This window comes from Gigantopelta aegis, chromosome 6, assembly GCF_016097555.1.
Source record: "Gigantopelta aegis isolate Gae_Host chromosome 6, Gae_host_genome, whole genome shotgun sequence".
Taxonomy (NCBI): Eukaryota; Metazoa; Mollusca; class Gastropoda; order Neomphalida; family Peltospiridae; genus Gigantopelta; species Gigantopelta aegis.
In genome coordinates this window covers 42,928,504-42,945,830 of record NC_054704.1, presented here as the reverse complement: position 1 = coordinate 42,945,830, position 17,327 = coordinate 42,928,504, and the positions used below count along the sequence as shown (strand labels likewise).

The following is a 17,327-nucleotide window of genomic DNA, read 5'->3' as shown; positions in this document are numbered from 1 at the left end:
TGCCGCCAAATTTGTCACATAATCAGAACGCTTATGTCCACTGACTAACGCAGGGCTCAAATTTAATGGCAGCACCGAAGGCAACTGCCACTGTGATATAAATTGCCATAGGTCAGGGGTGTTACCATAGGCACTCTTGTGTTGTGAGATAAAAATTACTGCTATCACAGTAAAGCTTCCTAATGTCGTAATGATGGCAAAATGTACACCAAAATGTATACACAATTCTGTACATTTGAAAAGGAAGGAAGGAAATGTTTTATTTAACGACGCACACAACACATTTTATTTACGGTTATATGGCGTCAGGCATATGGTTAAAGACCACACAGATATTGAGAGAGGAAACCCGCTGTCACCACTTCATGGGCTACACTTTTCGATTAGCAGCAAGGGATCTTTTATATGCACCATCCCACAGACAGGATAGCACATACCACATCCTCTGATGCACTGGCTGGAGCAAGAAATAACGCAATGGGCCCACTAACGGGGATCGATCCCAAACCGACCTCGCATCAAGCAAGCACTGAACCACTGGGCTATCCTCGCCCCGTACATTTGAAAAAGACTTCATACAGTAAAATAACCTTTCAGTCATGTTTATTCGTTACCTTAAAATACAAACTGCCGTCAGTGGGCAGATTGCCCCATGGCAGTGGGTTTTTTTGTTTTTAATTTTCTGGATTACAAATTCTTAAGTTTGAGCCCTGAACTAGAAAGTAAAATATGGCTTGTTGTTATTTTTTTTTAAAAACAGCAGACCAAAAGAACTTTGACCAGCTTAAAAAACACGTGACCTGCTTGAAATAAGATAGCATAATGAGACAATGCGGTCAATGTTTCTCACTTTCAATTTGAAATAATGCAGTCTAATACAACTATATATCTTGAAAAAAGAAATTCTGATTGATACCTTGAAATCATAAGTCTACTTAATACTTTTTATTAAATACATCATTCAACATTGAAACAAAATTATGGATTCAAACTAATTTTTCAAAAGAAAAATACCTTTGTGTCTCCTCTCTTACTCGCTTATTGTCTTTTTAAAATTTGACATTGTATACATAATTACATTTTCTATCATTAAAGGGACATTCCTGAGTTTGCTGCAATGTTTAAGATGTTACTGACTGACAGATACTTTTTAACAATTGTAATTACATATCAAATATATTTTTCTGCATAAAATATTGGTGGCTGTATATTAAACGTGTTTCTGATTGTTCGAATATTTGTACTGTACAGGGGCTGAAGCAAATGGTCCGCTTTCAGAACTAAAACATACAGGTTTACATATATATGGAGTTTCTGGTGGTGCAAAAACAAAATAGAAAAAGGTCCACTTGGTTCATATCCGAACCCCCCAGGTCCAGATCACGCTACACCCTTGCTGTGTTAAATTTCATTTTATTTTCTATAATATTATTTTTTCATATGTATGAAATTATTTGAAGACAAAATCCAGTTTGGGCTTCTTAGAAACATTAAGACGACCAGAAACACATTGAATATACAAACACTGAATGATATTCTAAACAAGAAAATATATTTAATATGTATGTAAGTTTAATTGTAGAAATATTTTATTAGTAACCAAGTTGGAAACATCTTACAATGCATCAAACTCAGGAATGTCCATTTAAGTTTCCATGATTTAATTAGGCCTACTTGTCCTGTCATGAAAAAATTAGCTACAATTAGAAAACTACCATATTGTAGAATGTCTACAATGATGTACATAATTAGGCATGCAGCAGTCAGGAAATGGAGACTGACTCATTACTTTATATATAATTTATTTTATAAATTTAAATGTCAAATGCATTCGCATGATTCGGGCCTACTTGTAAATATTCTAATTTCAACTTAGCAAGTTCTACATGACAACGTTAAATGTTTATTATAATGTGGCCTGTATCAGTGTATCCATCTGATTTGAGCTTATTATAAAAATATTTTCCTAGCTACATTTCAATGAAAGCTGACATTAATACGGCTGGAAAGTGGCTTATTATTAAACAAACCGTGAAACCCCAACTATGGTAGAAGTCACTGTTATGTGGTTATTAGGCTACTCAACGATCGATTCATTTACACAAGGCTAATGTAGCCTTTGTCTGGTGTTTGTTAATCGCTGACAACAGCAAGTGGTATACTACAATACTTTGGCGAAAAAATATAGGTTACCTGCGATTTATGATACCAATAACGTCGTGACTCAATTCGTTTCCTCTTGAAAAAGTTAACTTCCGCGTTTTGCTGTGTACCTGTTGATCCGTGCACAGAAGGAATTCGGCGATTTCATTGGTTAATATTGCGAATGAAATTATTTTTATTATGTTGTTTTATTAACTTTTATTTTGTACTTTCATGTTGAAGCTGCTTAACATTTTATCAAAAACAACATTAATAATATTAGATTCGTGTAATTTTTTATAAACCAAAATAATAGTGCACAACACAAAGACTGTGAAATAGGTGCAAGGCACGTATCACTACCAAGGGACGAGGATGGGGGAATAGGGGTGTAGGCTTTATATGTATGACAGGCGTGTAAAAACAACAACACACAGAAACAAAAAAAAAAAAAAAAAACCGAGACAGAAGGTATGCAATTTATACATAGGTAGTATTAAGCTAACATCTTAAAATATGTTTTTCAAAGAAAAATAGGGGCCTACAGAAAACGCCCCCCCCCCCCCCCCGTGTAGGCAGTGACGTACATAGGGTATGGCAGGTATGGCACGTGCCCTGAGCGCCACTTGTAGGCCTACATTATACATGTGTCACTGTAACTAAAATTCCAGCTAAGTTTGTTTTACTAAATTCTACAGTGATCAAAAAAAAAAAAAAAAGAGAGAAAAAAAGAGGAGTAGGCCTATTCCGTTGACTTTATAAATCGGCGTGTCACTATGATTAATTAGGGAAGTGAAAGTTGGTTCGATATTAAACGTTCAACATTCAGTATTGAATATTGCTCTGACAGAACAACATTCAACATTCAGAATATTTTTCTGCAAGATGCAATTAACATTCTTTAAAAACTTCAATTAAAATACAACTCTTTGTCTATGAAAACAACCAATTTAGAGTGACTTAGGAATAAACGATAATATGGGATGACTAAGAAATAAAGCAAAATGGTAATCCACGCAAAAATGTACTAACATTGTAAAAGTACTGAAAAAGAAAGTAAACATAGAATTTTTATCATTTGATAAAGAGGGACTCAATAGTGTCCGTCCCACCAATACATAACAAAAACAGGATGGCAGAAGGGAAACTTCCCACGTAACGCCCCATCAATATATACTCTTCAAAAAAAGTAGGGGAACTCTAATAAGAATTTACAATTGCCAAAATTGTAAGGTATATTAGCTGTGGGGAATGGTTATATGATAATAGTGAATTAATTGGGCAAACATTACAACCGGTAGTTCAGTATTACAGTAGGTTTTATGACCACCAAAGATCTTGAAGGACGATTGGGGTCAGAAGTGAAATTTGAAAGTTGACGCGTTTTTTATCAGTAAATCGCAAATTCAAACAATAAAAATTATTAAAAACAAAACATTAACAACTGTATGATCAACAGAATGAAAAAGATTGACAGAACTAATGTTCCACAGTGATTAATGAAACTTCCTGGAAATTGTCAAAATCGAGAATGACACTGGTGGGTGATTGGTGACAAAATTCCGTGGAGCCACCGAAGGCTGCCACTGGTGGGCCACTAGTAAAGCCACCAGTGGGCCACTAGCATCTGCTATCTGGGATCCCACACACGTGTACAGGGCAACTGCGTGATGCATGTGCAAACTATGGAATGTGTTTCGATGTGTGGATAAACAGACCTGAACGTTATTTACTAGGATGTCTGTGGTCTAATAGTTGATATTAATATTTCAGGTTCCCCTACTTTTTTGAAGAGTATATATATGATACACAGTGTACAGTCATATGATAAACAGGTGTTCAGCTGTGCACATTCATCCCATATATAAAAAAAACACGGGGTGGCTCAGGGGCAACTTTCAAGGTAACGCCACATCTATATATATGTCGTAGGCCTATACAGTATAACTACACCACACTCGTTTCTAGGGGCAACTTTTGAGGTAACGCTCCATCCATATATATGGTATACAGTATAACTACACCACACTCGTTTACAGGCACACAGTTCTGAAATTGTACATAGAAAGTTTATGAAATTCTACAGATCCATCCTATAGTGAATGTTCGCTGGTAATGTGAAGAGTCTAGGGTGGCTCAAGACTATCTGGACGTGACACCCCGTTATATTTCGAAATTCGGAGATCAGCTCAATATTCTGATTAGACGCACAATTCTGAAACTAAAAATAGAATGTTTATCATACGATAGTACACATCCAACCCACACAATGGGAAACACAGGGTGGCTCAGGGGCAACTTCCCAAGTAACGCCCCATCAATATATATGATACACAGTGCAAAATAAACCTAACCACAATTCTGAAATTAAACATAGAATGTCTATCATATGATAAAGAAGTGTTGATCAGTGCACATTCAATTCATATATAACACATACGGGGTGGCTCCGGGGCAACTTTCACTGTAGCGTCCTATCCGTATATATATATATATTTTTATTATTATTTTTTTAATTTTTTTTTACGTTTCAGGCATTTCCGAACGATTGTATATATGATACACAGTATTTACTTTTCCTATCTCCTCTGCTCTTTTTTCTGTTTCTATTCTATATTATCTTCCTTTTAGTTTTCCTTTATCCTAATCTCTGACACTTTTATTTTCTCTTAATCTTCTGTTTACTCTTTCTTTCTCCTATTTTCACTCTACTATGTTCTCTTCCTTCCGTTTGTCGAAAACAAAGGCAAACATAACATAGAACAGTCAGAACAGGAGAAAGAACGAGTAATTAGAAGAATCAAGAATAAAAGAAAATGAAAGTTGACAAAGAATAGAATGAAGGGGAAGACAATAAGTAGAAAGATGGACAAATAGAAAACGAAAATAATATAGAAGAGAAACAGAAAATAAAAATACGAGATAGGAAAAGTAAATAGGAATAAGATAATATAAAAACAAACAAAATAGACAGAGACAAAAAGAAATAAGAGCTAAACTGGAAAGAAAAAAGAAAATACAGAGAAAAAGAAAACAAAAACGAAGAAAATTTAAGATAAAGAAACACAAAAGAATAAACAGAAAGATAGGAATATAAAACGAAGACAGATATAGAAAAAGAAAAGAAAGAAGAATGCAAATGTGAAGAACAAAAGAGAACTGTGACGGTACATGCTCTTAATTTGTTTTCGCCTGTGGCGATTTTTATTGTGTTAGAGGGCCGTGTGCAGTTTCATTGCACTTAAGCCCAGATGGGCAACTTGTTACGTAATACTTCTGCGCGACGGTCCTCGATCGGTACGCCTAATACACACCCAGCCAGGTGCGGAGGCCATGTGGCTAGTAGTTACGTAATATCTCCGGTAGTGCTGTTTATGGCCAGGAGATTGCTCGCGGTTGGCGACAGCCAGACTGACGATCAGAGAGAAATATACGTGAGGTACCGCCTTGTACCCCCAGGCAAAATCCTGATTTATAATAAATAGCTAGTGTTTTAGAGATATCGAAGAGAACGAAAAGGACGGCTCCCAGGGAACGTAGTCCGTTGGACTTTGGTAAATATTTTTATTTCTGCTCTGTGTATAACCTTGATGTGATTGATGTGACTTTAAATATTTTGATACTGTATTATACCAATATTCTTTAGACAGTGTCTTCGGTCATCTGACGAAGTAAATCGTAGACTTTTTGTTCTAACATTATATGAGTATTTGGTAATATAAAGCTTAGCCAGTCATCCTAGCGGACCTAGGTACATTGTAGGTTATTGTCTTTATTGTGATAGGTACCAATATTAATTCTTTATCACAAGGTTACTGAACGAGTAGTAGGGTTAATTAAAAATTAACCAGTTAGGAATGGTGTTGTAATTCCTTTATTAATTAACTTCTCCTGGAAGCGTTTCTCAATTATCACACGTGTGGGTGTGGTGTAACGGTGAAGTGATTCGCATATTGTGTAACTAGACACCTAGAGATTAACTAATTAAGTGATCAGTTCTGGGTTGTTATTATTGCTGTTATTAATTAACTACTACGGCTGTACATTTGTCAGCGTAGATTAATACAGATTCCAAAGTGTATTGTGTTTTTGTTGTGTTTCTAGAGAACTAACGTGCTATAATAGTATATACCTTATATAAGATCGTATCTCTGATCATACCTAGACGAGCCATACTAGGGTTTAACAGCCTGTTACAGAGAGATCTAATATATATACAGTTAGGAGAGATATTTTGATAATCGTGTTTTATTCAGTTACGGGAATTATAGAATCCCCGTGACAAGAACAATTTGAGGGGACTTGTAAGAGCCTGTTTTACATTGCGAGGGGGAATTTCACCCCTGTGAGAATAAGTCCCACACTATTAATGGACGATTTGATGAAACTGACGAAACGTTAACGACGAAACATTAACACCAAAACAAAACATTGTAGATATTGTAAGGTATGTTTATTTCAATAAGGGCGTCTGGCGTATAAATTAATAGCGAATATTTAATAATCATTTGTAGGAGACAGATCATAACTCTATGTGTCAATTCACTTTCTAAAATTACATTTTGTACTAAGAAAATAACAACAGTTTATTTATTTTTAAAATATTAAAATCTTCCTCAAACGTTTTTTCTAATTATGATGGGTTTTGCTGTTTCAGTAAGAGTACCAGACACCCTTATCTAAATAAACATATCTGTTTCTTTTGTTTTGGAGTTCACATTTCGTCAGTTTCATCAAATCGTTCGTTAATAGTGTGGGAAATAAAGCAAAGTGGTAATCCACACCAAAATCTACTAACACTGTAAAGGTATTGAAAAAGAAAGTAAACATAGATAGTTTTTCATTTGATAAAGAGGTGTTTAACAGTGTCCATCTCACCAATACATGATAAAAACAGGGTGGCTCAAGGGCAACTTTCCACGTAACGCCCCATCCACAGTGTAAAATCAAGCTACCCACAATTCTGAAACTAAACATAGAATGTTTATCATATGATAAACAAGTGTTCACCAGTGCACATTCAACCCATATATAACAAAAACGGGGTGGTTCAAGGGCGACTTTCAAGGTAACGCGATAAATTGGCGATACATTCAGATTAAATCCATATAGAATGACTTTTGGAATTAAACATAAATTTGGCAACTATGCGTCGAACTTAGGGATCTTTCACTGGAGTAAAGTTATACGGGTAATTTGGACTACACGAAAATTATTAGAGGGTAATAAGCTATGTAATGAAATTGGACTTTTCAAACATTTAGTATATTCAAGAGTTGAAACAGACTATTTTGCCGCATTAGAATGGCCTAAAAGAAGAGAAAAAGTCTTAAAACACTGGTGTTTCGAAGGGGTCGTTGCCTCGTGCAATGACGCCTTCGACATACGTATCAACTATGAAAATTATTGGCAAATTATGCATAAAACGTAGAAAAAATAGGCCTGGACCTCCCCTCCCGGCTTGTAGCTTTGGAGGCCAGGCCCGCAAACCAGGTTAGAATCTTTTAACTAATCAATTTTAAACAACATACACTAAAGGTTTTAAACGAAAACAAGAACACAAGCATGCAGTAAATATATTTTATTATGATACAAGCACAAACACTTTTAATGTACATATATTTTTAACATTCAAGGAGAACCTGGTTAATTGTAAATATGTAGGATATTGATAAATAAATGGGACAACCGGCGAATTGTCCAGTAGTGCCGGAAACGTCAAAAAAACCCACAAAAAAAAACAAACAAAAAAACCCAAAAAAACAAAAACAAACAACAATTCAAGGTAACGCCTCATCCATATATATGGTACACAGTATAACTACACCACACTCGTTTACAGTTACACAATTCTGAAACTAAGCATAGAAAGTTTATGAAATTCTACAGATTCATCCTCTATAGTGCATATTCTATGGAAATGTGAAGTGTCTAGGGTACTTCGAGACTCTATTTGAACGAGACGCACCGTTAATGGTCGAAATTCGGAGATCAGCTCAATATTCAGATTAGACCCGCAATTCTGAAACTAAACATAGAATGTTTATCATATGATAAACAAGTGTTCAATAGTGCACATCCAACCAACACATCAAACACGGGGTGGCTCCGGGGCAACTTCCCAATATAAATAATACACAGAGCAAAATAAAGGTAACCACAATTCTGAAATTAAACATAGAATGTTTATCATATGATAAAGAGGTTTTGAGCAGTGCACATTCAACCCATATATAACAAAATTGGGGTGGCTCAGGGCAACCTTCACGGTAACAACCCATCCATGTATATCGTACACAGTATAACTACACCCTGCTCGTTTACAGTCACACAATTCTGAAACTAAACATAGAAAGTGTATGAAATTCTACAGATCCGTCATCTAGTGCATGTTCTATGGAAATGTGAAGAGTCTAAGGTGGTTCAAGATTATATCTGAACGTGACGTCCTGTTAAATGTCGAAATTCGGAGATGAGCACAATATTCAGATTAGACCAACAATTCTGAAACTAAACATAGAATGTTTATCATATGATAAAAAAGTGTTCAATAGTGCACATGCAACCCACACATAATAAACTGATCACCATCTGAAAATGGGTAATTTTGCTATCAAGATGCCAAGACAAACAAACATTATTGGGTTATAATACTATGCAAAATAATGCTTAAAATAGTTTTTAAATGATTGTTTAAAAATGGCTAATTTTGCGATTCAGATGCCAAGAAAAGGCGTTTAAAGCCATCCAATTTTAAAATTTCTCCGGTGGGGCATGCCCCCAGACCCCCTACACATCTCGGGCGCTGTGTACTCTCTAGCAAGGCACATCGTGCCATGCTTAACAACGACCCTGATCATTAGCCCACCCCATTTAAAACAAAATTCTCCGACGGGCCTGCTAACTCATATAATAATCTCTATTAAAGCTGTTATGTATCCTAACAGGATGCGAGCGATTATATGACGGGACAGATTTAGTTTACTTTCAGAATTGTGGGTACATTGATTTTACACTTGAGTACTATATACATGGATGGGGCGTAACGTTGGAAGTTACCCCTGAGCCACCCTGTGTTTGATATTTATGGATTGAATGTGCACTTCTGAATACATCTTTATCATATAATAAACATTCTGTTTAGTTTCAGAATTGTGGGTCTAATCTGAATATTGAGCTAAAATCCGAATTTCGAACTTTAAAGGGACATTCCTGAGTTTGCTGCAATTTTTAAATTGTTATCGACTAACAAAGACTTTTTAACGATTGTAATTACATATCAAATATATTTTTCTGCATAGAATATTAGTGGCGGTATAATAAACGTGTTTCTGATCGTTCTAATATTTGTACTAGGTTAAATTTCATTAGATTTCCTAAAATATATTTTTTCGTACGTACGCAATTATTTGAAGACAGACTCCAGTTTGGGCTTCTTATAAATATTGAGAGGACCAGAAACACATTGATATTCTAAAAAAGAAAATATATTTAATATGTAAGTTTAATCGTAGAAATATTTTATTAGTCGGAAACATCTTACAATGCAGCAAACTCGGGAATGTCCCTTTAACGGGATGTCACGTTCTAAGATAAAGCCTTTAGCCACCCTAGGTTCTGTTCATTTTTATAGAATATGCCTAAGCACTAGATGATGAATCTGTAGAATTTCATAAACTTTATACCTTTAGTTAAATAATTGTGTGCCTGTAAACGAGGGTGGTGTAGTTATACTTTGTACCAATATAGTTTAAAGGGATGTTACAATGGAAGTTGCCCTTGAGCCACCCTTGGTTTGTTAGTTATGAGTTGGGTGTACACTGCTGAACACCTGTCTATCATATGATAAACAGTCTATGTTTAGTTTCAGAATTGTGGGTATATTGATTTTACACTGTGTACCTTATATATGGATGGGGCGTTACGTGGGAAGTTGCTCCCGAACCACTCTGTGTTTGTTATTTCTGGGCTGAATGTGCACCACTGAACACTTGGTTATCAAATGATAAACATTCTATATTTAGTTTCAAAAATATGGGTCAAATCTCAATATTGAGCTGAAATCCGAATTTAGACTATATACATGGATGGGGCGTAACGTTGGAAGTTACCCCTGAGCCACCCTGTGTTTGATATTTATGGATTGAATGTGCACTTCTGAATACATCTTTATCATATAATAAACATTCTGTTTAGTTTCAGAATTGTGGGTCTAATCTGAATATTGAGCTAAAATACGAATTTCGAACTTTAAAGGGACATTCCTGAGTTTGCTGCAATTTTTAAATTGTTATCGACTAACAAAGACTTTTTAACGATTGTAATTACATATCAAATATATTTTTCTGCATAGAATATTAGTGGCGGTATAATAAACGTGTTTCTGATCGTTCTAATATTTGTACTAGGTTAAATTTCATTAGATTTCCTAAAATATGTTTTCGTACGTACGCAATTATTTGAAGACAGACTCCAGTTTGGGCTTCTTATAAATATTGAGAGGACCAGAAACACATTGATATTCTAAAAAAGAAAATATATTTAATATGTAAGTTTAATCGTAGAAATATTTTATTAGTCGGAAACATCTTACAATGCAGCAAACTCGGGAATGTCCCTTTAACGGGATGTCACGTTCTAAGATAAAGCCTTTAGCCACCCTAGGTTCTGTTCATTTTTATAGAATATGCCTAAGCACTAGATGATGAATCTGTAGAATTTCATAAACTTTATACGTTTAGTTAAAGAACTGTGTGCCTGTAAACGAGGGTGGTGTAGTTATACTTTGTACCAATATAGTTTAAAGGGATGTTACAATGGAAGTTGCCCTTGAGCCACCCTTGGTTTGTTAGTTATGAGTTGGGTGTACACTGCTGAACACCTGTCTATCATATGATAAACAGTCTATGTTTAGTTTCAGAATTGTGGGTATATTGATTTTACAGCGTGTACCTTATATATGGATGGGGCGTTACGTGGGAAGTTGCTCCCGAACCACTCTGTGTTTGTTATTTCTGGGCTGAATGTGCACCACTGAACACTTGGTTATCAAATGATAAACATTCTATATTTAGTTTCAAAAATATGGGTCAAATCTCAATATTGAGCTGAAATCCGAATTTAGACTATATACATGGATGGGGCGTAACGTTGGAAGTTACCCCTGAGCCACCCTGTGTTTGATATTTATGGATTGAATGTGCACTTCTGAATACATCTTTATCATATAATAAACATTCTGTTTAGTTTCAGAATTGTGGGTCTAATCTGAATATTGAGCTAAAATACGAATTTCGAACTTTAAAGGGACATTCCTGAGTTTGCTACAATTTTTAAATTGTTATCGACTAACAAAGACTTTTTAACGATTGTAATTACATATCAAATATATTTTTCTGCATAGAATATTAGTGGCGGTATAATAAACGTGTTTCTGATCGTTCTAATATTTGTACTAGGTTAAATTTCATTAGATTTCCTAAAATATATGTTTTCGTACGTACGCAATTATTTGAAGACAGACTCCAGTTTGGGCTTCTTATAAATATTGAGAGGACCAGAAACACATTGATATTCTAAAAAAGAAAATATATTTAATATGTAAGTTTAATCGTAGAAATATTTTATTAGTCGGAAACATCTTACAATGCAGCAAACTCGGGAATGTCCCTTTAACGGGATGTCACGTTCTAAGATAAAGCCTTTAGCCACCCTAGGTTCTGTTCATTTTTATAGAATATGCCTAAGCACTAGATGATGAATCTGTAGAATTTCATAAACTTTATACGTTTAGTTAAAGAACTGTGTGCCTGTAAACGAGGGTGGTGTAGTTATACTTTGTACCAATATAGTTTAAAGGGATGTTACAATGGAAGTTGCCCTTGAGCCACCCTTGGTTTGTTAGTTATGAGTTGGGTGTACACTGCTGAACACCTGTCTATCATATGATAAACAGTCTATGCTTAGTTTCAGAATTGTGGGTATATTGATTTTACACTGTCTACCTTATATATGGATGGGGCGTTACGTGGGAAGTTGCTCCCGAACCACTCTGTGTTTGTTATTTCTGGGCTGAATGTGCACCACTGAACACTTGGTTATCAAATGATAAACATTCTATATTTAGTTTCAAAAATATGGGTCAAATCTCAATATTGAGCTGAAATCCGAATTTAGACTATATACATGGATGGGGCGTAACGTTGGAAGTTGCCCCTTAGCCAGCCTGTGTTTGTTATTTATGGGTTGAATGTGCGCTTCTGAATACATCTCTATCATTTGATAAACATTCTATTTGACTTTTAACGAGGCGTCACGTTCAGATAGAGCTTTGAGCCACCCTAGGTTCTTCTCATTTCCATAGATCAAGGACTAGAGGATGGATCTGTAGAATTTCATAAACTTTCTATGTTTAGTTCCAGAATTGTGTGCCTGTAAACGAGTGTGGTATAGTTATACTGTGTAGCGTATACTTTGACGGGGCGTTACCTTGGAAGTTGGCCCTAAGCCACTACGTGTTTGTTATTTATGGGTTGAATGTGTACTACTACTACTATGTTTAGTTTAAGAATTGAAGGTCTAATGTGAATATCGAGCTGAAATTCGAACATCGACCTTTAACGGGGTGCCACGTTCAGATAGAGCCTTGAGCTAACCTAGGTTCTTCGCATTTCCATACAACATGCACCAGATGATGGATCCGTAGAATTTCATAAACTTTCTATGTTTAGTTTCAGAATTGTGTGCCTGTAAACGAGGGTGGTGTAGTTATACTATGTACCATATATTTTGACGGAGCGTTACCGTGTAAGTTGCCCCTGAGCCGCCCTGTATTTGTTATATATCGGTGGAATGTGCACTAGTGAACACCTGTTTATCATATCATAATCATTCTATGTTTAGTTTCAGATGTGTGCCTATGTTGATTATTTTGCTATATAATCATTGTGTTTTGTAGATTTCGGCGATGCTTAGCTCTGTGCTTTATTTCCGAGCCACACCATATTATACTATCTTATATCACTAAGCCACCCTAGATTCACCATAGTATCAATCATAGGACATACACTTAAATGTATAGTAGACTTTAAAGAATGTCACCTAATTGAGAAAAATATTGAATGTTGAATGTTGTTCTGTCAGAGCAATATTGAATATTGAATGTTGAACGTTGAATATCGAACCAACTTCAGTTTTTAGTTCTAGCCAAACAAATTGTTTGATACATTCTGGTCACCACAGCTTCAGCCAGATAGTGTTTGGTATTCAGTCTTAAACAAATTTTAATATTGGAATATTCGCTGGAAATGACGAGCTAATATTCGAATACTAACTAAACAACAATTCACCATCAAACAAATGGATTTAATTTTTTTTAGTTTGAATTGTCTAATGAACTTTTAATAACTTTTATATTATATTATATTTTAACTTCTCATCTAGTGTTACAGAATTGTCAAAATCAAATTATCAAAAACATTAAAACAGTATGAAGAAAACAAATATGCGGTGAGAACTCAGAGGAAACCACCAGATCAGTTCGGGTTTTTTTTGCCCCCCTACCCCCCACCCTGAGTTAATCAAAATAGTTAAAAAGTGCTAAGGAGAAACATCAATTCACACGTTCACAAGACTAGATATTATCTAAAATAAATAAAGCAAGGTTTTTCTATAATGGTACATTATACAAAGACACACTCACAGCACACCTTTAATTTTAAAACCACTAGGATTAGTTCTTTAATATTTTGAAAATATATTTTCTTTTGTTTTCAATAGTTTGATTTTTATCATTGAATAAATAATTACTGGTATTTATCTTCAATATCAATATAACAAACTTTACATAGCATGGTTTTTAAACCATTTACCTGTTTCGAGCAGTAATCTTAAATTTGATGTACGCAATTTATTTTTCCAGTATCTATTTTGGTTTTTGAAGTAAAATTTATTTTTGAATAATTGGCTCCTAGAAGAGTTTGTAATATCCCAAAATTCACTGTTGTATGAATAATTACTAGCAGAGTTTTTGTTTTAATTCTTATTTATAGAATTTGAAATCAACATACTGATTAGTTTGTTTTGTTTTGTTTAACGACACCACTAGATCACATTGATTTATTAATCATCGGCTATTGGATGTCAAACATTTGTTAATTTTGACATTGTCTTTGAGATGAAGCCTGCTACATTTTGTCTATTTAGTACCAAGGGATCTTTTATATGCATCATCCCATAGACAAGAGAGCATATACCACGGCCTTTGATATACTAGTCGTGGTGCACCGACTGTCCTATAACAATATACTGGTTAGTGTAGATAAACCCCATTTCTGAATTATCGAAACTACTTTTTATGAATTGCAGCCACCCGCATCAGACGTCACTACTAATATAATGCTCTGTTATGAAACTGTCGACATGCTTTATGTTCCCAAATGAATGCAGGTGGTAAGCAATTTGCAGAACCAATCTTAGAATTCAAGGAAACCATATTATCTATCAAGTCTTCCCATACGTCCTAAAAAAACAACCCCAAAACCCAAACCCTCCAGATATTCGAATACTTGAAAATATTACTATTCCAACAGCAAATTAGCAAGCGAATATTCAAATATTCCGACCGAACAATATCCCCACTTACGACACCAAATATCGATATAGATGGGCTTCGCCTAGGAAGGGGTGTTCAAAGAGGGGACATACATATTAAATTTCGTTAAAAACCATTTAAAGTGCACATATTGGTCATATATATGCCAGATCAGCTCCATTCATATGACAATCGATGTAACCCCCAGAAGGGCTAAAACTAGGTGGCAACTATGGGAGAACACCAAGACGGCCCCCAATAAGCACGGTTCCAGAAAGAGCTGTAATTCGGCCAACTAAATAAAAATCACTCAAATATCTCCTTATATACTTTTGATGAACCGTTCCAAATCACGAGCCAAAATTATTTAACGAAATTGCGCGAATCTTTTTAACTTTGAACGCAATCCTACTGGACATTTCAAAATTCAACAGCACTAAAAATACCTCTATCCGCTACCGACTCCGAGTCGAGCTGCTTGTGCTCTTTTGCACTTGCCAAACCAATATGACTGAACTCAATCCTACTGGACATTTCAAAATTCAACAGCACTAAAAATACCTCTATCCGCTACCGACTCTGGTCGAGCTGCTTGTGCTCTCTTGCACTTGCCAAACGTGGGCTGTCCCTTCTCTTCCCCCAACCCCTTTCATGTCCTGGACGAAGGGGCCGGCGTAAGTAGACACCTGCATCCATGACAGGCGTGCGCTAAAACAGCTTGCTGTGAACGTGCACGTTAAACCCTAACCTCACCTAAATTGACATGACAGGCCCATTAGGGAGCACACAGTAGATGTTTGGTGTTCAAACACCTTTTGTTAGTATTCCCATAGGATGCATGTACAGGGCTGGTCAGTCCCTGTTCTGGACGAAATAACTTACCTGCGCCAGAACGTAATTACGCCCATGACAGGCGTGCGCTACAACAGTTTGCTCTGAACGTGCACGTTAAATTATTCCATGTCCAAGTTCAAGCTGATCAGTGGAAACATAACGTTAGAATCCCTGACCTGTTTATGTGTAGGCCTGCAAATATAAATGAAATTCAGTATGTTCAATAACCCCTCCATAACCACACCATCACGCTCTCCCGACGATATGGCGCAGTTGCATCATTTTATTTATTTTTAACTAAAACATATTTAATTAAAATCTCTTCTCTTAAATCGATCACAACTTCATTCTTTTCCTAGTATTTTGGTAAATTTTTACTCATTAATTTATACAAAATAATACACGAGTGTTTTTACTGACCGATTATAATTAATGACCATTTCTAAACAGTCATGAACGGCTTCTGGTAAAATGTTATCATGTGACCTGCCTGACTACATACCAAGTAATCAATTGCGTGTTCATTTTACATGCACCGTTAATTTCATCCAAATAAAGCTTTGTGCTGTGGTACATATAACCCCCCCCCCCCCAACTTATTTAGGAATTGTGTGCTAAAACTATTTTTGAACGTGACAAATATAATATACATGTATTACACAAAGGAATTAATGACGAATGACTGAATGACTGAATGAATGTTTCACGACACCCCAGCACAAAAACATATCAGCTATTGTGCGTCAAACAATGGTAAAATAATGCAACATATATTTTTTTTAAGATTTAAAAATACAGTTTAAAGAGCTGTGCAAAGTATAAATATCACAAGTATATTAAAAATTCGAGTATATAAGTAAAAACCGACATCTTGTAAAAACTTCAAGATAAGTTCACATTTTGTCTACCAAATATATATACTTTAAAAAAAGAAGAAACTTGACATTGATTTTCAAAGTTAATAATAATTTTAAAAAAACCCTGGTAGACATGACACAAGTAACCAAAGATCAAGACGCCATGGGAAGGGGATTACTCTGTACATGTCTCAAACAGTATCACTGGCAATCCACCAGCAATATGTACACAGGCATATGTGTAACATAGGGGTGGGCAAAATGTCAGTATCGGTTAAGACCACCATGAGCCCTGATGACAGCTTGACAATGGTGACGCATGGAAGCAATCAAACGTTGCACAACTCATTGTGGAATGTTCTGCCACTCATGCTGTGCGCCGTGCCGTAAGAAGTCGCGGAAGTGTCTGAGGTGGTGGATTCCTCCGGCGCACACGATGATCCAGTGCATCCCTTAGATGTTCTGTTGGGTTTAAATCAAACGAACGGGCAGGCCAAGGTAATATCTGAACGTTGTGGCGCTGCAGAAACTCCTGACTAACACGTGCAACATGTGGTCTGGCATTGTCATGCTGAAACATTCCACCGTTAATGTTCATGTGCGGAATGACGTGATGCTGCAGGATCTTGTCTGATATCTGATGGACGTCAGTGCACCTGCCGCATGCACAACAGCCGTACTACCACCATGATGGATTCCTGCCCACACCATGACACTGTCACCACAAATATGGTCGACTTGTTGCACGCAGTTTGGAGCATAACGTTCCCCTCGACGTCTATAGACACGTGAAGGAGAAAATGAGACTCATCTGAAAACAAAACAGTCCTCCTGGTCTTCTATGGCAAACTCCTGCCTCCCTCAGCCGATTACGAACTGTCTGGTCAGAAATTCTGCGTAGT

At 35.9% G+C, this 17,327-nt stretch overlaps 1 protein-coding gene across 4 annotated transcripts in view; it reads right to left on the bottom strand.

Annotated features, from left to right (window-relative positions):
• Positions 1-16,176, bottom strand: part of LOC121374327 (arf-GAP with Rho-GAP domain, ANK repeat and PH domain-containing protein 2-like) — a 123,237-nt gene extending 107,061 nt beyond the window's left edge. For 3 of the 4 annotated variants that reach the window (XM_041501389.1, XM_041501392.1, XM_041501391.1), the window contains exon 1: positions 2,194-3,417. The gene's annotated coding sequence lies outside the window, so the exon portion shown is untranslated. Of the gene's footprint in view, positions 1-2,193; positions 3,418-15,616 lie in introns of those variants that run through there. The other variant, XM_041501390.1, reaches the window with a different exon arrangement.
• Between the last annotated feature and the right edge of the window lie 1,151 nt (positions 16,177-17,327).